The 24,318-nt window shown below is 35.3% G+C and overlaps 1 long non-coding RNA gene across 2 annotated transcripts in view; it reads left to right on the forward strand.

The window, feature by feature from the left end:
* Positions 1-24,318, forward strand: part of LOC123802773 (uncharacterized) — a 203,477-nt gene that overhangs the window by 145,098 nt on the left and 34,061 nt on the right. For both annotated transcript variants that reach the window (XR_006782645.2, XR_015727960.1), the window contains one exon: positions 8,277-8,366. This is a non-coding gene — a long non-coding RNA (uncharacterized LOC123802773). The remainder of the gene's footprint in view (positions 1-8,276; positions 8,367-24,318) is intronic.

Below are 24,318 nucleotides of genomic sequence, written 5' to 3' on the forward strand. Positions count from 1 at the left end.
AAAAAAAATGGCCATAAATTCTTTGCTATTTCTTCTGTTGAGAAATTCAGGCTATTTCATTTCTCCTTGGATCTAGTTGGCCTTGTGACTAGTTTTTACTGATAGAATACAGCAGAAGAGATACTATGTAATTTCTGAGGCAGGGTTTTAAGAGATCTGCATCTCCTGCCTTCACAACTTAAAACACTTCCATTTAGAACCACCATGTTATGAAAAACCCAAATAAGCTGAAGAAGAGATCATATGAGAGGAGGAAAGACATGCTGTCCAGCCCCAGCTAAGCCCCCCAGCAACTGCTAGCCATGTCATTTTGCTATCTTGAATGTTTTAGCCCAAATCAAGTCTCCAGCTGAATAGTCTCAGACAACACCACGGGAAACAGAAAACATATACAGCTGTTCCAAGTCAACCTAAAAATCATAAATGATAACATTTGTTTTAAGCCACTAAGTTTTGGGCTAGTTTGCAATGTGGCAATAGACAAAAAAGATACATATGGTTTTCTAAATTTTTCTTCTATTTCTTGTTATATTTTCTTCTCTTACATCTTTTAATTTTTAAGGTGCTACCTTTTTGCTGATGCAATAGTGTATTCTCCCACTGGTCCCCATGCGTGAATGTATGTATAAATGTGAACCTGTGCAGACATAATCATAATTTACTCCTTAAATAATAGTTCATGTTTCATAAAAACTATACCTTTTAGGTTGCAGTATCTCACTACCAGTTTCCCCTCCTCTGTTTGTTTCTACTTTTCTTGATGCTATAAAGTTAAATACATTTTTTGAAAATTAGCTTAGGGAGCATGAATATGGGGAGTACAATGTTTCCTGAATACTTCTGAGATTTTTCTGGAGATAGAGAATGAGAGACTCTGAACAAAAGACAGAGACATGGATGACAGGCATATTAGCTTCTTATATTCTTTGTTCTGTTTCATTATAGCAAGAATGAGTATGCCTCCGTTTTTGTTGTTATTGGAAACTCAAGTCAAAATTCCTTGCATATCCTAGCCACCATAATTTAATAGGAATTATATATTTATAGTTAGTTGGTGTTAAAGCAGGGGCTGTCGTTCAGATAAGATTTTTTAAAAGGTGGTGGAATTGTGAAATTTTATGTATATTTCTGCCCCTGGTTCTGGGCACAGAGCTCCTGAATCTCTTGGAATTTCCTGGGTGAGAGTAATTTCTTTTTGTTTTAATGAAGTGACTCTCAGTCATCTCCTGGATAGCTTCAGGATGGAGGCTGGTCACCAGGAGGTCCAAGTCATTATTAGAAGCTTGGAACTTTCAGCCCCACCTCCATTCCCTGAAAAGGGAGGGAGGCTGGAGATTGAGTTAATGATTAATTATGCCTGCATGATGAAATCTCCATAACAATCCAAAAAGTATGGGGTTTGGTGTTTCCAGGTTGGTGAACACATCTTCAGGACAGAAGGGTGGCACCCTAACTCCATAGCAATCTAAGTTCCTGCTCTTGGGACCTTTCCAGACCTTTCCCTATGTATCTATCTCTTAATCTGGCTGTTTTTTAAATATCCTTCATTATATAATACACCTGTAAACATAAGTAAATATTTCCCTGAGTTCTGTGAACCATTCTATCAAATGATGGCATCTGAGGAGGGGGTCATGGAAACCTAGACTTGCAACAGGTATCTGTGGTAGGTTAGGAAGGCAATCTTGTGAGCCTTAATCTGTGGGGTCTGCACTAACTCTGATTGGTGTCAGAATTGAATTCATTTACAAACACCAGCTTGTATCATAGAGAATTGCTTGGTGTGGGGGAAAAAATCCACACATTTGATATCAAAAGTGTTGTGAGTGTAGTAATAGTGACAGTAAAGTAAAAGTAGTGAATTCTCCCTCTAGACAGGAATTCATAATAAACTTTCCTAAATCTAGCCATTAAGTGTCATATACAATTCCACTCAAGCAACTGAAAATCAGTTAATTTTCACATAAGCTCTATGTATCTAAAGAAAGATGAATCATTTACGTTTTTCAGTATTAACACTGATGTCAGTACATTTTAAGGAGAACTAATAGTGATGCCAATATTTCTTATTGAACTGATATACAAGCAGAAAAATAACTTACCAAAACAATGATGAATAGAGTTTAGGAACTGTTTTTTGTTTTTGTTTTTTTACAGATACTGAGAAAAGAAGCCCCAACACTGACTCTTTGGTCAAACTACAGTCATTACTTTGTTATGTTTGAATAAAGAGTAATAGATTTCGTAATTGAAATATTATAAAGTGATTTCCAGAAGTTGGATATAGACTATATCAGCATTAATTAAGTTAGACTTTGTGTGTGTGCTTACGCACTTAGGAATATGAATGAAATGAGCATACAACAGCACAAATATAAAGAAGGGAAAATTGTCTTAGATTTCATTATTTATAGAAAAAAATGTAGTTCCAAACTTGTATAATGATACAAAGTATATTCTATTTTCAAAATACTCTTACATCTGTAATATATACTACAAAAGAAATTGCAGAAATGTACAGAGTATTTTCAGTCTAAGATGATTTTTCCAGCATTATCCTCACTTGAAAGGGAAACTAGGCCTTTGCTTAATAAGGCTTTGAACCTCCTCTGTCTTAAATCTCTTCTAATAATACTAAGCTAGCACTTAACCACTGAAATGCACCATATCATTAGTACCAGATAGAATTTTCCAGAAGACCCTTTACAATCACCAAACACAAGGTCTAACATCTTCCCCAGGAATAATTCTAAGGCCACGTAGTAAGAGAGTGCTTGCCTCTTTGTAAACCAGGGACAGTTGAAATGTGACAGTTTTTCATTGATACAGTTGTGTATCTTACTACTAATGTGCAATAGCAACCTGAGCTGCTTCTCTCCTGCCACCTCCACATTCTTTCCCAGTGTCTATCACCATGTCAGTTATATTTGTTCAGGGGAGATATGGCACCCAGTTTATTACTTCCTTCATCACATTTTATTACAAGTTCATTATATGGGGGATTATTGAGATGCTTTATTTATAGGAATAGGGAGATGGAATTGTAGCAGCTCTGCTCTTGAGGCATATACAATTGGACCATTTTCTGCCAGGTTATTGTGTGTGATTCCAATGCTGATGAATTCTTCCATTCCTAATTCGGATTCTACTTTTCTGGAACTTTCTAACTGACTCAAAATTCCCTGCATCTAACTTTCTCTTCCTATACAGATGGAGAGACATATTCAGGTACAGATTACAGATTGATATCCATATAGTAATTTGTTCATGCAAAATTCCAGAAAGATGCATTTACCATTTTTTATGAAAAGGTATGTGTCCCTAAAAGAAGAAAACATAGTATTTATTTATGCCAACACTCAGGAAATACATTCTCCAGAGTATTTCATCACATCATAGTGAAAGAAAAAAATCAGTGAAATACGGTTTTAATATCTCTTCCTATGATGACTTTAACAAATAATTAGATATGAAATCACAATGTTTGGTATTTTTAGTCAATACCATGAAAGAACATTGAAAGCCTGAAGTGTGTTATCTACTTAATTCATCTATTCTTCATTGGACATAATTTTTTAACTTCAAGACATGCAATATTTTATACAATGTTTACTTTCTAAATAATGTGTCACTTCTCTGCATTATTGTTTCCTGGGGACAGTTTGAAACAAAATTACAAAGTTTGATACCAGCAGAATATTTTGCAGAGGGTTTCTAAAATCTACCTTTAATTGTAGAGTCTGGCATTGCCCCAAGGATCTCTTTGTAAGTTGATAAGCAGGCAGTGGGGGAGTGTCATGGAATACCAGCATGTTTGAAGATAAAAGGACATTCTTTGCAAGTCAAATGAAGATAACCTATTTACAATTTCATTTTTACTTCACCACAGATGATTTGGAACTTTGTAAGTATAAAACAAGGGGGAAAGCTTCCATTTAACCTTCAGTGTCAAACAATAAAAGGAGCATTATCTATAAGTAGGTCCTTCTGTGTCTCATATCATTTGAAATGTATTAAAATAAAAAAGATAATAGCATTGTTGTTAGCAATAGTGAAAGAAATAGCCTTTCCTTTCTAAATTCAATTCACTATAAGCTTCAGATATTTTTGTTTTACTAAACTATAGTTGGACTTTTTGGAGTTATTTTATCTTACTATCCTTTGTGTGTGTGTGTGTGTGTGTGTGTGTGTGTGTGTGTGTGTGTGTGCAGCGCCCTCCTCCCTTTATCTATGTATTTGGACAATGTAAGCATTTTGAAATATTTTCTTATAGCATATTTATGTCCAAGAAGTAATCCTTTGTATTTTATACGTGGTGGTCTCCTGTAAGGAAACAATAACATGTATGCCAAGTAACACTTGATTTGTTCCCAAATCATTGAAGGTGTTTGTGTGTGTAGTTGGGGGGGAGGGGGTCAAGCACTGAGACACAGTTCAGTGACAAGTACAAGGATGCATAAAAAGGAATGACTGTGAGAAATAATCATAAAATTATAATACCGAAGCTTTCTTAGAGGTACTTCCTTCAAATTTCTTCAGTCTCTGCTTGAACATTCCAATGGGTAGAATCTTAATATTTTCTTACCAGTATTTTCCTTATGGAGGTCACACTAATCATTAGAATTTCCCTTTTATTAAATCCATTCTTTAATATAAGGTAATATTAATCTCCTCTATAAGGAGTATTAATATATATATTAGTGCTAATCAAATATCTCATTTATTTTTGCTGATTACTTTTTTAAGATAGATACCCCTAAACACAGTCATTCTCATATTATTACAATAAAGTTAAAGAACATTTTGGGGGAAACAGTTCTACTACCCAAAATTATTTTATTCCTGTGTATTTCTTTATTTTTTGTTTTTGCCTCTAGAAAAAAAATGTTTTGTAACTTTTCCCACTACTAATCCTTTGTTCTATAGGTATAAATAATATGTATGCTTTCAAATATTTAACATAGTTCTATTATATTTCTTGATTGATAGTCCCATATCTAGGTCCATAGTATCAGGTGACAATGAGGGATTATTCAAATGTGATTTCAGAACCCTTCATGTTCCTGGTTGATCTCCTTTGTATATGCTTTGGTTAATCAACTATCAGTCAGAAGGGAAATCGTGTCTAGATGTGGCCTAGAGACCACATATAACTTGATGAGGGCATTCCCTATGTTTTTGTTAATACAACTTGTATCTGTATTTATTTTGGTGCCTGATTCCTGAGTTTTTTTAAGCTTTCAGGTAGCATCATTTTCTTTCTTTTTTTAATATAAACATCTGTCAATTCAGTTTCTACCTCTGTTTCCTATAATAATCCTCTATTGTGTATGCCTAATTTCAGAACTGCACACTTTGTTTTTATAGTTTATCTTTTAGCTACCATTTCAGTTTACTTATTGATGTTAAGGAATCTTGATCTCCATTTTAACTGTACTTTATAATTTTGTATCTCTGTTTTCATTCAAATAGTCAATTAAAATTTTGTCTATACAGGGCTGAAGAAAATGTCCAAAAAAATGACACTTGCTAATGGCAAGGAGATAAACTCCATCAATCACTGTTATTTGGATATCATCCATCTTACATATGTTTAGGTCAGCTGATAACCACAAACTGCGTCAGATACGACTGAATTAGCTTTTCTAGTAAAAGTGAGAAATATAATAATTTAGAATGAACATTGTCTTGATGAAATCTATGATCATGTTAAGTAAACACTATTTTCTTTTTAATTATCACTTTCTGGATTTTTAGAATTTTATTGGGAAGATTGACAGATTATAGTGCTTAAGAAAATTGCTAAGTCATGAATGTTCACAAAGGACTTTATTCTTACTCTTCCTCACCATCATCATTGAACCCTCATAGTCCTGAGATTCTGTTAAATGCTTTGAGTGCATGTTTTATTGCCCTTACAGTAATACTGTACTAATCTCATTTATCTCAACAAGAAAATTAAGGATATGTATGGTTACTGGCCACTAACAGGCATAGATTTGAAGTCACATTTGTTCTGACAATGTTGGTGTTTTAGGACCTTTCAAAAACAAAAGACAACTGTCTTCCCTTAGCTTTGCTCTAATGAGTTACTTGATTCTTCTGAAAAACCCTGTATTTTCCCAATGTATTATGCAATAAGCAGATCGTATACTCATGAATTATCATTACTGCAGTGATAAAGACTCTACATGATCTTTGAAGTAGGGGGTTGGTGTTAAACTCCATGATCATGGCCTGGTAAGAGCTTCCAGGCAGGCTGGTGTAATGGCATCTTTGGTCTATTTGTTTTGCTTTTGGAAAAAGTTAAAAAACTGCAATACAATTTAATTAGTGGTGTCCCTTTTACTCTCAATTTGAGACTTTCAAAGGCCTTGCATCCATATTTGTATGTTTTTGGTTTTGTTACCTCGTTCTTTCAGAGAGACATAAAAAGAGCTGTCAGAAGTATTTTATAAAGTATTAAAGTCATCTATCCCCTTCTCTTGCTGAGAGAGAACACTATTTATTGGAATAATCTGTGCATTGAACTAACAGTGTCCTGGTATGAGTATGAAAGCCCGTCAGCATGTGAACTATCATCTAATGTCTCCATAATGTACAACACTGTACAGGTATAATAAAGGCAGGGGAAAGATAATGTTAAAATGTTAAAAAATATTTTGTAGAAAATCAGAGATAATGTTTACCTAAATAGCATTATTCAGTCTTTCTTTGGTCTTTGTGTATATACATAAAACTCAAATGTCATATTATTTCCCTAATTTTGGTCATTGCAAAGGAGAAATCAAAAGCATGGATTTTGGTGACAGATATTATCTCAGATTCAAGTCGAGTCTTGGTTTTTCTGCTTACTGACTTTTAACCATTCAGAAAATGATTATTATAATGTCTAGCTTTGGCAAATTTATATGAATTAGATAATACATATACCACATTAGCACAGTGCCTGGCTCATAATAAGTTCCCAATAAATACTTGCTAATAATTGGATTATAAAATTTCTCTTTCTCTGGAAGAATCATTTTTTTTGTATATTTTCATTTCCTTCTTTTATATTTTCCTAAATATAAATTCTCAAAATTAAAATATCAGTTTAAAAACTTTAATATATGTCAGCAATCAGTAAAAGACTTACAATTTCCAGAAAAATTATACCAATGTTTACTGCTACTAGAAATGTGCTCTAAATTTTCCTCTCGTGTATTATTTTTCCAAAATTATTTGATTTTTTTAAAGATTTATTTGAGAGAGAGAGAGAGCATGAGTGGGGTGTGGGGGGGAGACAGAAAAGTAGACTTCCCCGATGTGGGGTCCAATCCCAGGACCCCAAGATCATGACCTGAGCCAAAGCAGACACTGAACCAACTAAGCCACTAAGGTGCACCTATTTGCTTATTTAATAAGCTAATAAATTTGCCTCATTGTTGCTTTAATTTGAATTTTAAACTTTTATCAAGTTTGAATTTTTTGCATACCAAATACATGAAATTTTTTATGTAAATCATAGTTTTATGCCCTATTCCTATTTGAGCTGAGGCAATAGAAATTACCACAGAATTTAAAGCTAAAGGACTAGTTACTTAATTAGGAATACCAAATGAGCTTCCTATCCCATAGAAAGAATTTTCTTTATAGGTGGCAAAAAATCTCTTACGAGGTAGTGGAAATGAATTTCTTATGCCAGTTCCCAGGCTTCCCTTTGGACTACTATTCTAGCTAGTGACTCAAGGTATTCTCATATTCTCTTGAAGATCTCAGAGGTTCCTACAAAATCTTTTAAAAGTTTAAATTTGTTTTTCTTTTTCAAATTTGCATTTGGCAATGACAAACATTTCCAATAAAGAATATCATTGAAGAATATCAAGAATATATCTAATTGTTATTAGAACCTTTGTTAAACTAAGTTAAAATGTAAATAGAGTTAATATGTTAATTCACAGTCATATCTTACACTAAATTCTGACGCTTCCCCTAACTGCATGTCTTTGGGCAATTTACATGATCTCTCTGTACCTCAAAGGATTCTTCTCAAGAATATCTTATTAAGTTTCTATGAAGACTAGTTAATGTATATAAATGGTTTCTCACTGTTTGGCATATGCTAAGCACTCGATAAATTTCACTTTAAATCAAAATGTATAATAGATATGCAGTTATAAATACTTTGAATTTCATTTCAAAGCACTTGGATAGAAAAAATGCTCTTGCAAGCAATCGACTAGGATTAGAAAATCAATGTGTTTAAGAATACATCTTTTATTGGTTTGTTTCAGAACCAAGTTGCTGAAACAGCTCTCCTGAAGTTTCCAGAATGAACACACCCTTAACAGCTCCCTACTTTTAGACTTCTGATCTCCAAAACTGTAAGAAAACAAATTTGTGTTAAGTCCCTACGTTTGTGGTCATTGTGGTACAGAAGCAAGGGGAACCTAACACAGTATCCAGGTAGCATCTCAGCTGGGTCAGCTTGACAAATTACTTAACCATTTGTGCTTATTAAGCAATTTCTGATCTTGTTCACAGGAAGTTTTCTACCCCTGTGCAAGTTCCTTCTGTCTTGGGGGATCACCTTTAATCACAACTCATCCTATAAGCTTTTCTTGATCAGCCAGTATCACTATGCCAATATAACACTGACAGGCTGAATCCACTGGTGTTTAATAAACTTTAGCCCTGTTCTATTACATTGTATCTCTTTGATCACAACCTCACTTTGAGACTTTTACTTACATCAACCCTATCACCAGATACAGCACTGAGCATGCCTTATGCACACCGGTAGGCCTTCCTCTAGCCATTGTCTCCCATGCACAGGATGGAGGGTTTTAGTAAGAGTTTCATGCTTAGGGCCTCTCAAAAACATAGCCATAATAGTGGAAACATTTATTATTTTAGAAAAAAAATTAAGCTATAAAAGAGGAAAAATATTACTCTCCTTCTCTTTCTGGAAGAGGAAATTTCCTAATTAAAGGATCCTCACAAAGCTACTTTATCTATGCTTACTAAAATGGAAAAAAAAATAATTCATCTGATTGCTCTATTTTTCTGTGGCAGCATTTGATTTTGGATTCCTATGGGTCTTATTAAAATTTAATCAAATTACTATAAATAAGAGCTACAAATTTATTATGAATTTAAGGTGAAAATGAAAATAGAATATTTTTACACAGACATAATTTTGGGGAGATATACCCTTACAGGAAAAGAAATATAATACTCTAAATTATTTAGGTATTAGAAAACCCATTTATGTGAATGAAATTAAATGCAACCAAAAATTGCAGTTTTATTAGCATACTTGATATTCTCCATATTCTCTATTTTATTACAGCTGGGTTTGGGTTCTAAAAATAGTCAAATAAAGTTATTATTTGTCAGGGAATTGTCTACTTGGCATCTAACTTTCATTAGAATAAACATTATAACGAGCATTGGAAGTAATGCATTTAGTTTTGTTTTCGAAATATCTGTAAAACCACAGATGTTTTAAACTCTCTGGGTTATCGGAAAGCAAATGGAAAAAATGAAGACCTTTAAATAACAGCATTTCTTTTTTTAAAAAAAAGATTTTATTCATTTATATTTGAGAGAGAGCACAAGCAGAGGGAGAAGCAGGTTCCCTGCTGGGCAAGGAGCCCAATGTGAGACTCGATCCCAGGACCTTGGGATCATGACCTGAACGGAAGGCAGATGCTTAACTGACTGAGCCATCCAGGTGTCCCTAAATAATAGCATTTCTTAAGGCTGGAGTGATTTTGAACTCAAGAAGTTTACTTAGAATTTAGTTGAAATATGTATTCTTTCTGATAAACAGATCAAAATACTTAAGGCTTTCTTTACTATCAGTATATAAGCCCCAACCATTACACAATACCCAATTTCCAAGGTTAATCTATATAATTATATAAAATGCACTCATTGAATAATAAGTTTGCATATAGGATTTACATAGTCACCCCCCTCAGTTCACTTAAAATATGGCTTGGTTGTTTATAGATACATTATTTTCTACCACGATTTTCCAATTGTGTACAGAAGATTAAAATACATAGGGTTTTAATACACTGGAAATTGCTGTGCATTTGGCACATTGACTAAATATGCTTCATACTGATTTAAAATAATTTCACATGAAGCAGCCAATATTTTTTAAATGTTGTCGTTAGAGATTAAAATGCAAATACTGATCCAATTCTTTACGAATTCTATGGAAAATTGCTTTGTAAGAACGGAACATTCTATATTTCTTTACACTCTTACAAGTACCTAAAAACACTGCAGATTAAAGTATCAACTATTATCTCCCCCTGCCAATAATGCTTAACTTTTCAGAATCACAGTGACACAAGTAATTCAATTCTCTAAGGAATCAGGCCAAGAAAGGAGGGAATTTTTGATAAAATACTACTGTATATATGTTTATTGTTAAATAGGAGACAGCAGGCACCAAATGGAATTATTTGTGCTAAACCCATGTCACCAAACCAGGACTTAGTTTGTCTCTCTCAGGAGTGGAATCTTAAAACAGTCCATCTAAAATTACTTGGTCAGCACTAGTGAGGGCATCTGCCTGATGGACCCCCTGCTGTCTCCCAAAGGAAGTTGACCTTGTCTGCTGGAGCACTCCCTTTTGCCTATAAAAGTCTTTCATTTTGTGTAGCTCTTCCCAGCTCCTTTCTATTTGCCAGATGGGATGCTGCCTGACTCATGAATCTTTGAATAAAGCCAATAAGAGCTTTAAAATTTACTGTTGATTTTGTTTTCTAACATTATTAGAAAACAAAATATGTGAACAAATGTCAATAAATAGCACATACTCAATAAGAAGTTTGTCTTATTCTGTCACCCGCCACTATATATATATATATAGAGAGAGAGAGAGAGAGAGATATCTATATATATAGATATATAAAAATCTTTCAAATGGGAAATTAAGTTTATGTTCAGGAGCTTTCTGAGCCTCAAAGAAGTTTTGGTTAGATCTGCTACCATTACATAAAATGGATTTATTTACAAATAATGTCATGCTTGACAATGTAGGGACAGAAAAGTTTTCCTTTCTTCCCTTTTAGGTCCTTTGGCTGATCTAATAATGGTAAGATAAATAGGACAAAACAAACCAAAGTTTAATAACATGTATACCACCTGTGTCCATGAGAGAGATCCAGGAAAACTAAATAATTCCCTAAAATGGCCAAAGCCAACACCTTAAATATCTCCTTCAGCCAAGGACAAAAATATGTTGGGGGAGGGGAGTCAGCTAAGGAGGTGAGGAGGGAAAGCATAGCAGACAAGGGTAAGGTTGTTATGCAGATTTATAGTCAGTAGTCCCGTCCATTGAGAAGAGTTTCCAGAGATTTCGAGTCATCTCCCTTTTCTGGTACAGTGTGGGAGACACACTTACAAATAGAGGTTTCCCTTATTTATGTATATGTCCCTTATAACAGGTAGCTTCCACTTGGCTTTTAGAAAAAGAAATTTTGCAGTTTCTTAAAAAATAATAATCAGCCTACAGGGAGTTCTGTTCCAAGATGGCAACTGAGGAAGAACCTGAACTCACCTCCTCCATGGAACACACCAAATTATACCTATTAATAGAACAGTTCCTCCTGAAAAAGAACTGAAGACTGACAGAACAGCTAATGAACAACCAACAACAAAACGGCAAGAAAACAGCAGAAGAGATGGAGACATGGTAACAAAGGGATCCTGCACCCCGAATGCTGTGAACAGCACTGGGACTTGGGGGGTAGGGAATACTGAGGGACCAAGAATTCCTCTGTCCTTGGGCACAGAAAATAGAACATGGTTTAAAAGAGAAACAAGCATATAACAGAGAAAGACTAGAACTCTGCCAAGGGGCAAAGGAGCTGTGAGAACACTCTCCAGGTCAGAGGGACAGGAAAAAAACAGTTTCTATTTCTATTCCACTTTAAAAGCCTAGATCAGAGCAGGGTCAGGACGCCATTACATTTGGTCTGGTTGTTACTATGAGCTTGAGACCTTAGCAAAATCCAGGGTCTGCAAGCCCACTCCAGCCTTGGTCGTGCTAGGACATGGTGGGGCGGGGGGGGGGGGGCAGGATTTAAAAGGGCCAAAGAATTGAGGGATGATCTCTCCTCCTCCAACTTAAAAGCTCAGACTAGAATCGGGTCCAGTTTATAAGTGAGCTTTGGATCTCAGTGGGCCCAGGGTCCTCAGGCCACCTGAGCCACTGAAAATAAGCCACAGGGTCTTTTTATGTTTTTTGGGATTTTTTGTTAAAATTTTTGAGTTTAAGGTATTTATTTAAATTTCAGTTAGGTAACATACAGCATAAGATGAGTTTCAGGCATAGAATATAGTGATCCAACAGTTCCATACATCACCCAGTGCTCATCACAAGGGCACCCCTAATCCTACACCAATTTACCCCCCCTAGTAATCATCAGTTCTCTATAGTTAAGAGTCTCTTTCTTGGTATGTCTCCCCTTTTTTCCCCTTTGCTTGTTTTGTTTCTTAAATACAACATATGAGTAAACTCATACAGTATTTGATTCAACATATGAGTAAACTCATACAGTATTTGTCTTTCTCTAACTTATTTCGTTTAGCATAATACTCTCTAGCCCCATCTATGTCATTGCAAATGCAAGATTTCATTCTTTTTGTGGCTGAGTAATATTTTATTGTATATATACATCACATTTTCTTTATCCATTCATCAGTTAATTGACACTTGGGGTATTTCCATAATTTGGCTATTGTAGATAATGCTGCTATAAACATTGAGGTGAATGTATCCCTTTGAGTTAGTATTTTTGTATTCTTTGGGTAAATACTTAGTATAATTGCTAGAACATAAGGTAGTTCTATTTTTAACTTTTTGAGGAACCTCCATACTGTTTACCAGAGTGGCTGCAACACTTTGCATTCCTACCAACAGTACAACAGGGTACCCCTTTTGCCATATCCTCCCAACACCTGTTGTTTCTTATGTTGTTGATTTTAGCCCATATAACAATTGTCTGGTGATATCTCATTGTAGTTTTGATTTGTATTTCCCTGATGATCAGTGATGTTGAGCAACTTTATGTCTTCTTTAGAAAAATGTCTATCCATGCCTTCTGCCCCTTTTCTAATTGGATTATTCATTTTTGGGGTGTTGAGTTTTATAAGTTTGTTATAGATTTTGGATACTAACCCTTTATCAGATATGTCATTTGCCAATATCTTCTCCCATTCTAAAGGTTGCCTTTTAGTTTTGTTGATTGTTTCTTTTACTGTGCAGAAGCTTTTATTTTGATGAATTCCCAATAGTTTACTTTTGCTTTTGTTTCCCTTACCTCTGGAGACATATCTAGAAAGAAGTTGCTATGGCCGATGTCAAAGAAATTACTGCCTGGGTTCTCCTCTAGGATTTTTATGGTTCAGATCTCACATTTAGGCCTTTAATCCATTATGAATTTATTTTTGTCTAACCTTACACTTAAAGGAGCTAGAAAAAGAATAACAAACCAAGACTAAACTGAGCAGAACAGATCAATGAAATGGGGAGCTGATTCTTTGAAAAAAAATTAATAAAATTGATAAATCTCCAGCCAGGCTTATCAAAAAGAAAAGAGGAAGAACCAATAACCAGCAATGAAACTGGATCAGTAATCAAAAAACTCCCAACAAACAAAAGTGCTGGACAAGATGCCTTCATAGGGGAATTCTACCAAACATGTAAAGAAAAGTTAATACCTATTCTTCTCAAACTATTCCATAAAAGAGAAAAGGAAGGAAAACTTCCAAATTCATTCTATAAAGCATTACCCCGATACTAAAACCAGATAAAAGCCCTACTAAAAAAGAGAACTGCAGGCCAATATCCCTGATGAACATGGATGCAACAATTCTCAATAAAACACTAGCAAACCAAATCAAATAATACATTTAAAAAAATCACCCAGGGATGCCTGGGTGGCTTAGTCAGTTGGGCATCCTGCCTTCAGCTCAGGTCATGATCTCAGGGTCCTGGAATTGAGTCCCACATTGGGGTCCTGGCTCAGTGGGACCCTCTGCCTGCTGCTCCCCCTGCTTGTATGCTCCTGCTCTTGCTCTCTCTGACAAATAAAATCTTAAAAAAAAATTCACCATGATCGAATGGGATTTATTCCTGGATTGCAAGGGTAGTTCAATATTCACAAATCAAAAAGTGATATGCGACATTAATAAAAGGAAGGGTAAGAACCATATGATCATTTCAATAGATGCAGAAAAAGCATTTGACAAAGTACAATATCCATTCATGATAAAAACCCTCAGCAAGGTAGGTTTAGAGGGAACATACCTCAACATCATAAAGGCCATCTATGAAAAACCCACAACTAATATCATTCTTAATGGGGAAAAACTGAGAGCTTTTCCTCTAGGGTTAGGAACAAGAGAGTGATGTCCACCCTTGTGGCTGTTATTTAACATAATAATGGAGGTCTTCACCACATCAGTCAGACTACAAAAAAGAAAGGCATCCAAATCAGCAAGAAAGAAGTGAAACTTTTACTATTTGGAGATGACGTGATACTCTATATAGAAAACCCAAAAGGCTCCACCAAAAAACTGATACATGAATTCAGTAAAATCACAAGATACAAAATCAACATACAGAAATCTGTTGCATTTCTATACGCCAATAATGAAGAAGCAGACTGACAAATTACGGAATCAATCCCATTTACATTTGTACCAAAAACAGTAAGTTAGTTGCCTACGAATAAACCTAACCAAAGAGTAAAAGACCTGTACTCTGAAAACTATAAAACATTGATGAAAGAAAATGAAGACAACTCAAAGAAATGGAAAGACCTTCCATGCTCATGGATTGGAAGAACAAATATTGTTAAAATATCTATACTACCCAAAACAATCTACACGTTTAATGCAATCTCTATCAAAATACCAACAACATTTTTCACAGAGCTAGAACAATTATAAAATTTGTATGGAGCCACAAAGGCCCTGAATAGCCAAACTTGAAAAAGAAAAGAAAAGCTATAGACATCACATTTCCAGACTTCTTCAAGTCATAGCACAAAGCTGTAGTGATCAAAACAGTATGCCACCAGCACAAAATTAAACACATATATCAATGGAACAGAACAGAAAACCCAGAAATGAACAGACAACTATATGATCAATTATTCTTCAACAAAGCAGGAAAGAATATGTAATCAGGAAATGACAGTCCCTTCAACAAATGGTATTTGGAAAACGATAGCAACATGCAAAAGGGGATTTTTTTGACATTTTATTTCTTTTTTTTTCCTAATCTTTTTCGTTTCTTTTTCTAATACTTGTTTGTTTATTTATTCTTTCTGTAAAAAGCTGCAGTTTAAAAGAGCAACTAGCATACATGGCCACAGCTCCAGCCATTCAGCATAATTCACCAAGCACACAGAGTCTATATAGGGAATAGCATGATCAAGACCACTTCTTCAAGTTTAGGAGAGTTAGCCACTCTGCCTAATCCAAAGAAATATACACAGAAAATCAAGCAAAATGCAGAGACAGAAGAATATGCTCTAAGAAATGTAGAAAATAAAAAGTCAAAAAAAGAACTAAGTGAAACACAGATGAGCAATATGCCTCATAATTTAAAATAATGATCATGAAGATAACATGATGGAGAAGAGTGGAAAATCTCATGAGACCATCAGTAAAGAGATAGAAAACATTAAAAGAGAAGGAACCAATCAGGTCTGGCATATACACTAACCGAAATAAAAACACACTAGAAGGAATCAGCAGTAGATTAGAAGATGCAGAAGAATGTATCAGTGATCTGGAAGACAGGGTAATGGAAAGCACACAAACTGAACAGCAAAAAGAAAAGATTTTTTTTAAATGATAATAGATTAAGAGATATTTTGGATAGCATCAAGTTAAAAAACACTCACATTACAGGTATCCCAGAAGAAGAAGAGTGAGAAAGGTATAGAAAACTCATTTTTTTTCTTCCAATAACTGAAAACTTCCCTAATATAGGGAGGTAAATAGACATCCAGGTCCAAGGAGCAGAGAGTTCCAAACAAGATGAACCCAGGAGGGCCACACAGGACGTATAATAATTAAAATATCAAAGGTTAAATATAAAGAGAGACTCTCAAAAGCAGCAAGAGAAAAAAGTTACTTGCAAGGGAAAACCTAAAAGACTATCAGCTAATTTTCCAGCAGAAACTTCATAGGCTAGAAAAGAGTGACATGATATATTCAAAGTGCCGAAAGGAAAAAAAAAAGTACAACCAGGAATACTCAACCCAGCAAGATTATCATTCAGGTTCGAGGGTGAGATAGTTTCCCAGACAAAAGATAAAGGAGTTTTTCACCACTAAACAAGCCTTATAAGAAATATTAAAGTGACTTCTTCAAGCAGAAAAGAAGTGACAAAAACTAGGCATAAGAAAACTGTGAATAAAAAGATGCAAAATGTAACACTAGATATGCACAAAATGTGAAGGGATTAAAAGAAGGGGAAAAAGAAAAAAGGGTTTTTCCCCCCCTTTTTTTTTTCCTAATAATGTGTTTGAACTTAAATGACTGTCAAATTAATATAGACTGGTATTTTCTTAGGATGTTATATATGAGCCTCCTGGTAACCACAAACCCAAAACCTATGTAGATGCACAAAAGTAAAGAGGAAGAAAGCCAAACATAACTGTACAGAAACTCATCAATCACAGAACAAGAAAAGAAAGGAATAAAGAAGTATTAAAAAAAAACCAGAAAACTAAAAAAATGGAAATAAGTACATACCTATCACCTATGTATATGACCTATCTGCTCCAATCAAAAGACATTGAGTGGAATAGTCCATAAGAAACAGGACCCGTCTCTGTGCTGCCTATAAGGGATTCACCTCAGACCTAAAGATACACACACATTAAAAATGAAGGAATGGGGAGATGCCTGGATGGCACAGTCAGGTCGTGATCTCAGGGTCATGAAATCAAGCCCTACATTGGGCTCTGCACTCAGATGGAATCTGCTTATGACTCTCTCTCTCCCTCTGCCCCTGCCCAAATAAATATAAAGAAGTGAAGGGATGGAAGAACATTCACCATGCAAATGGAAGTGAAAAAAAAGCCACAGTGACTATAGTTTTATCAGACAAAATAGACTTTAAAGCAAAGACTATAACAAGAGACAAAGAAGGACATGACATGATAAAGGGATTAATCCAACAATAGGATATAGTAATTGTAAATGTGTGCACATTCAAAACTGTAGCCCTAGGATACATGAAGCAAATATTAATGAACAAAGATAAGTTGATGGTAGGGAATATAAATTGATAATAGAGGCTATTAACACCCCACTGACCTGGCTGGATAAATCATCCAGACAGAAAATCAATAAGGAAATAATGTCTTTGAAAGACACATTAAATCAGATGGACATAACAGATACATGTAGAACTTTCCATCTTAAAAAAAAAAAATTTTTTTCCAAGGGTATGTGGAACATTCTCCACAACAGATCACACATAGGCTGTAAAACAAGCCTCATTAAATTTAAGAAAATTGAAATCATACCATGCATCTTTTCCATGCACACCACCATGAAACTAGAAATAAATCACAAGAAAAAAATCTGGAAAATACACAAACACTGAATGACACTATACTAAACAACCAATGGTTCAATGAAGCAACCAAAGAAGATATAGAAAGTACGTGAAGGCAAATGAAAATGAAAACACAATGGTCCAAAATCTATGAGACACAACAAAAGCAGTTTTAAAAGGGAAGTGTATAGCAATACAGACCTACCTCGAGATAGAGCTCAAATAAACAATCTAACCTTATATTTAAAGGAACTAAAAGAAGAAGAAGAAATAAAGCCCAAAGCGGGTGGGAGAAAGGAAATAATAAAGATCAGAGCAGAAATAAATGATGGACTCTAAAAAAACAATAGAGAAATTCAATGAAACAAAGAGCTGGTTCTTTGGAAAGATCAACAAAATTGACAAACTCTTAGCCAGACTCGTCAAGGAAAAAAGAGGACATGCATACATAAAATCAGAAATGACAAAGAAGTAACAACTGAAACCACAGAAATACAAAGGACTATAAGATAATACTATGAAAATTATATGACATTAAACTGGACAATTTAGAGGAGATGGGAATATTTCTAAAAACACACAATCTTCTAACACTGAGCCCAGAGGAAATAAAAAAATCTGAATGAACGAATTACAAGTAATGAAATTTATTTTTGGTAGTTTTTTTTTAATTATTATTACCAATTCAAAGTCTAGGACAAGGTGAATTCACAGGAGAATTCTATCAGAAATTTAAAGGAGAGTTAATACCTATTCTTTTTAAACTATTCCAAAAAATAGAAGAGAAAGGAAAGCTTCCACATATGTTCTATGAAGTCACGATTACTCTGATATCAAAGACATCACAAAAAAAGAAAACTAAAGGCCAATATCCCCGATGAACAAATGCAAAAAAACTCAACAAAATACTAGCAAACCAGGTCCAACAATACATTAAAAAGATTATTCACCATAATCAAATGTGACTTTTTCCAAGGATGGAAGGATGATTCAATATATGCAAATCAGTCAACATCATACATTATATAAACAAAAAGAAGGATAAAAATCATATGATCATCTCAGTAGATGCAGAAAAAGCATTTGACAAGATTCAAATCCATTCATGATAAAAACGCTCAACAAAGTGGGGTTAAATGGAACTTACTGCAACATAATAAAGGTCATATATGAAACACCCACAACTAACTTCATACTTGATGGTGAAAAACAGTTTTCCCTCTAAGGTCAGGAACAAGAAAAGGATGTCCACTCTTGCCACTTTTATTCAATATAGAACTGAAAGTCCTAGCCACAGTAATGAGAAAAGAAATACATATGAGGCATCCATATTGGTAAAGAAGTTAAACTGTCACAATTGGCAAATGGCATGATATCATACATAGAAAATCCTAAAAAAAAAAAAAAAAAAAAAAAAACCAACACCAAAAACTACTAGAAGTAATAAGCAAATTGAGTAAAGTGGCAGGATACAAAATTAATACTCAGAAATTGGTAGCATTTCTCTACACTAATATCAAAATAGCAGAAAGACAAATTTAAAAACAACACCATTTGTAATTTCATCAAAAAGAATAAAATAGCTAGGAATAAACTTAATCAGGGATGTGAAAGACCTGTTCTCTAAAAATATAAAACATCAATGAAAGAAATTGAAGATGATACAAACAAATGAAAATATATTTCCACATTCGTGGGTGGGAAGCATTATATCATTAAAATTCACACATTACCCAAAGCAAACTACAGATGAATGCACTCCTTATCAAATGCCAACAGCATTTTTTATAAAACTAAAACAAATAATCCTAAAATTTGTATGGAAGCACAAAAGACCCAGAATAACCAAAGCAATCCTGAGAAAGTAGCACAAAGCTGGAAATAACACAATACCAAGTTTCAAAATATATTACTTATCTGTAGAAATCAAAACAGTATGGTACTAGCATAAAAACAGACACATAGGTCAACAGAACAGGATAGAGCCAAGACATAAATGCATGAATATATGATCAGTTAATCTCTGACAAAGTAGGCAAGGATATACAATAAGGAAAAGACAGTATTTTCAATTAAGGGTATTGGGAAAACTAGATAGCTACATGTAAAAGAATGAAAGTGGACCATCTTTTAACACCATATGCAAAAATAAGTCTTTAATCCATTTTCAGTTTAAATGTGAGACCTGAAACCACAGAAATTCTAGAAGAAAGCATAGGGAGTATTTCTTTGAAATAGGCCATAGGAATATTTTTGTAGATATGTCTCCTCGGTCAAGGAAACAGAAGCAAAAATAAACTACTGGGACTACATCAAAATAAAAAGCTTTTGCATAGCAAAGGAAACCATAAAAAAAAAAAAAAGACAACCTACTGAATGGGGGAAGATATTTGAAAATGATATATCCAATAAGGGGTTAATATCCAAAATATATATAAAGGAGCTATACAACAACACTAAAAAAAAAAAAAAAAAAAAAAAATGGGCAAAGGACCTGAATAGACATTTTTCCAAAAAGACATACAGGTGGCCAACAGATAGATGAAAAGATTCTTGACATCACTAATCCTCAGGCAAACGCAAATGGAGGCCACAATGAGATACCACTTTCTACCATTTAGAATGGCTAATATCAAAAATGACAAATATCTAGTGCTGACTAGGATGCAGAGAAAAAGGAACCCTTGTGCAGTTAGTGGGAATGTAAATTGTTACAGCCACTGTGGAAAACAGTATGGAGTTTCCTCTAAAAATTAAAAATAGAAATACCATTTCTATTACTGGACCATTTCTGGTCCAGTAAATTCCACTACTGGGTATTTACCCAAAGAAAATGAAACAGTAATTCAGAAAGTTATATGCTCTTGTATGTTTACTGCAACATTATTTACAATAGCCAATATATTGAAGTAATCTGAGTGTCCATCAATAGATGAATACACAAAGCAATGTAGTGTACAGATAAACACAATGTAGTATTACACAGCCACAAAAATGGATGAGATCATGCCATTGAGATAACATGGATGGATCTGGAGGGCATTACGCTAAGTGCAATGAGTCAGTCAGAGAAAAATACTATATGATTCTATGCATAAGAGGAATCTAAAAAAATAATACATAAACAAAAAGCAGAATCAGAACTTCTGGGGAAGATGGCAGAGTAGTAAGGTCCTAAGAGCAAGTTGTCCTATGGGTATGCCTAGATAACACCAATCGCAGAGCAAATAACCTAGAAAATGACACAAAGACTGGCAAAACATACTCTCCACAGCCAAATGTAGATAACATATTGAAAAGGCTAAGAAGGGCAGACAAATGGTCAGGAGCAAAGCTGACCCACAGGGCCTGTTCACAGAAGGGGGGGAAACCACAGGAATGGAGATGGGAAAGTAGCAGACACCACACCAGCCATCCCCGGTATGTGGACCCTGCACTGGAAAGACGAATCTCCATAACATTTGCCTTGAAAAACAGAGGGGCTTAATTTCACAAAATCTTACAGTCAGTGAGGCTTAACACCTGTAACTTCAAAAATCAGTAAGCTGTACTCTGGTAGAGCTGGAGGGCAATAGGAAACTGAGTCTCCACCCTGAAAAAGACAGCCTAACAAACAGCCCCATGGAGATACAGCATAGAAGCAGCAGAGAAGTGCCTGGGGTATAAAGGAAGACTTAATTGCTTGTCAGAATGTGTCCTGGAGTGCCAGGGAATTTTAGGAGATGTCTCCAATAACAAAAGAACTGGAAGGACGATCTCCCTCCCCTATGTCCCAGTCTATTTACAGGAACACATGGGACCACAGCAGCATGAACACTGTCCTAACTGGCTAACAATGCACCCTGCCCTTGTGTTCTCCTGTAGACTCGTGCCCTCAATCCTTACCTCAGGAGAAGTCTATCCAAAGTCACGCCACAAATGTGGCTGTGTGCAAGGAGCTCTGACAGGAGCCAGCACCACTCCAAAGTGACTCCCTCCCCAGAGAGAGGGGAAGATAACCACATACACAACAGTTTGACTGTGATCTGAGCAGTGGGCTTGGTACTGAGGCCCCAATCACCAGTGAAAGCTTCTCAGGGGAGAACACAGAAAATGCCCTGCAGTTTGGTGCCGCCACATCTCTAGCAAATGCCTGGTCTGACTCAACTCAAGCCAAGGTGTCCCAAGACCCACTAACATGACAGGGTCACAAGCCTGCAACAACAAGCAAAGAGAGCCATTGCAGATAACTGGAGTGGAAACAACTGTGGCTCTAGTAGTATGCATGCGACACATATAGGAGACACCTGGAAGTGCCAGATTCTGGTGAACAAGGGACACTGAACTACAGGGCACCACAGGTCCTCTTCTTCATAAGGCCACCACTTTCAAGAACAGAAGATGCAGCTGACTTTCCTGTCACATAGAAATAGACACAGAGTTAGAGGAATATGTCCCAAATGAAAAACAGGACAAAATCACAGCAAGAGAGCTAAATGAAATGGAGGTAAATAATATGCCTGCTAAAGAATTTAAAGTAATGGTCATAGAGATAGTCACTGAAATGGAAGACCTCAGCGAGACCCTCAATAATGAGATAAGAAACATTAAAAGAACCAATCAGAGATGGAGAATTCAATAACTGAAGTTAAAAATACACTAGAGGGAATAAGTAGTAGACTAGAGGAAGCAGAAGAATAGATCAATAACCTGGAGTACAGGGTAATGAAAAACAATCAAGATGAACAAGACAGAGAAAAAAGAACAATAACAAATGAGAATAGGTTAAGGGAACTCAGCAACACCATCAAGCATAATAACATTTACATTACAGAGATCCCAGAGAAGAGAGTGAAGAGGGGGGAAATTTTTATTTGAAGAAATAATAGCTGGAAACTTCCCTAATCTGGGGAAGGAATGAGAAATCCAAATCCAGGAAGCAGAGAGAGTCCCAATAAAATCAACCCAAGTAGGTCCACACTAAGACACATAGTAATTAAATGGTAAAAAGTAGTGATAAAGAGAAAATTTTCAAAGCAGCAAGAAAAAAGAGAAGTTACATACAAAGGAAACCCCATTAATCTATCAGAAACTCTGCAGGCCAGAAGGTACTGGCACCATATATTCAGAGTGCTAAAAGGGAAATACCTGCAGCCAAGAATATTCTACCCAACAAGGCTATCATTCAGAATATGAGAGAGAAAGAATTTCCCAGACAAACCAAAGTTAAAGGAATTCATCACCCCTAAACCAGCCTTACAGGAAATGTTCAAGTGGATTTTCTGAATTGAAAGGAAAGACCATAAGCAGGAGTAAGAAAATTAGAAAGCACAAAAGGAGTAAAATTTAGTATATCTGCTAAACAACAAATGGGTTAATCAAGAAGTCGAAAATGAAAACACAATGGTCCAGAATCTTTGAGATGCAGCAAAAGCTGTTCTAAGAGGGAAGTTTATAGTGGTTCAAACCTACCTCAAGAAGAAAAATCTCTAAGAAACTACCTAACCTTACACCTAAAGGAGCTAAAAAAGGAACAAAATCCAAAAGCAGAAGGAAGGAAATAATAAAGATTAGATAAGAAATACACAAAATAGAAACTAAAAAGAGAGATTGATGAACCAGGAGCTGGTACTTGAAAATATCAACAAAATTGATAAACCTTTAAGTCAGACTTACCAAAAAAGAAGAGACAAGATTCAAATAATAAAATCGGAAATTAAGGACTAGTAACAACAACTGACACCACAGAAATACAAAGGATTATAAGATTAAAAACAAAAACAGAAAGAAAAACAAAGGATTTTAAGAGTATTATGAGGGGTGCACGGGTGGTTCAGTCAGTTAAGCGTCTGCCTTCGGCTCAGGTCACGATCCCAGGGTCCTGGGATCAAGCCCCGAGTGGGGCTCCCTGTTCAGAGTTCTCTCTCTCCCTCTGCCCCTCCCCCTGCTCATACAGTCTCTCAAATATTTTTTAAAATTATGAAAAATGATATGTCAACAAATTGGACAACCTAGAAGAAATGGATAAATTCCTAGAAACATAAAACCTATTAAAACTGAACTAGGGGCACTTGGGTGGCTCAGTCATTAAGTGTCTGCCTTTGGCTCAGGGCGTGATCCCAGGGTTATGGGATCGAGGCCCACATCAGGCTCCTCTGCTGGAAGCCTGCTTCTTCTTCTCCTACTCCCGCCACTTGTGTTCTCTCTCTCTCTCTGTCAAATAAATAAATAAAATCTTTAAAAAAAATCTCGGAAGAAACAGATAATTTGAACAGATGATAACCATCAATGAAACTGAATTAGCTATAAAACAAACAGAAAAGCAACTACCAAAAAATCAAAGTCCAGAACAAGAGAACTTCACAGTTGATTTTTACCAAAAATTTAAAGAACTAATACCTATTCTTCTCAAACTATTCTCAAAAAATAGAAGAGGAGGTGGGTGGGAGGACGAATTAAATAGATGATGGGGGTTAAGGAGTGTACTTGTCCTTATGAGCACCAGGTGATGTATGGAATTGTTGAATCACCGTGTCCTATACCTGAAACTAATATAACATTGTATGCTAACTGAAATTAAAAGAAAAATGTAAAAAGTGAAAAAGAAATACAAGAGGGAGTAAAGCTTCCAGATTCATTCTATGTGGCCAGCAATACCTTGATACCAAAACCAGAAAAATACACTATCAAAAAAACAGAATTACAGGCCAGTCTGTCTGATGAACATTGATACAAAAAACCTCAACAAA

Source organism: Ursus americanus, chromosome 20 (assembly GCF_024610735.1).
Source record: "Ursus americanus isolate L20-20 chromosome 20, mUrsAme1.1.p, whole genome shotgun sequence".
NCBI lineage: Eukaryota > Metazoa > Chordata > Mammalia > Carnivora > Ursidae > Ursus > Ursus americanus.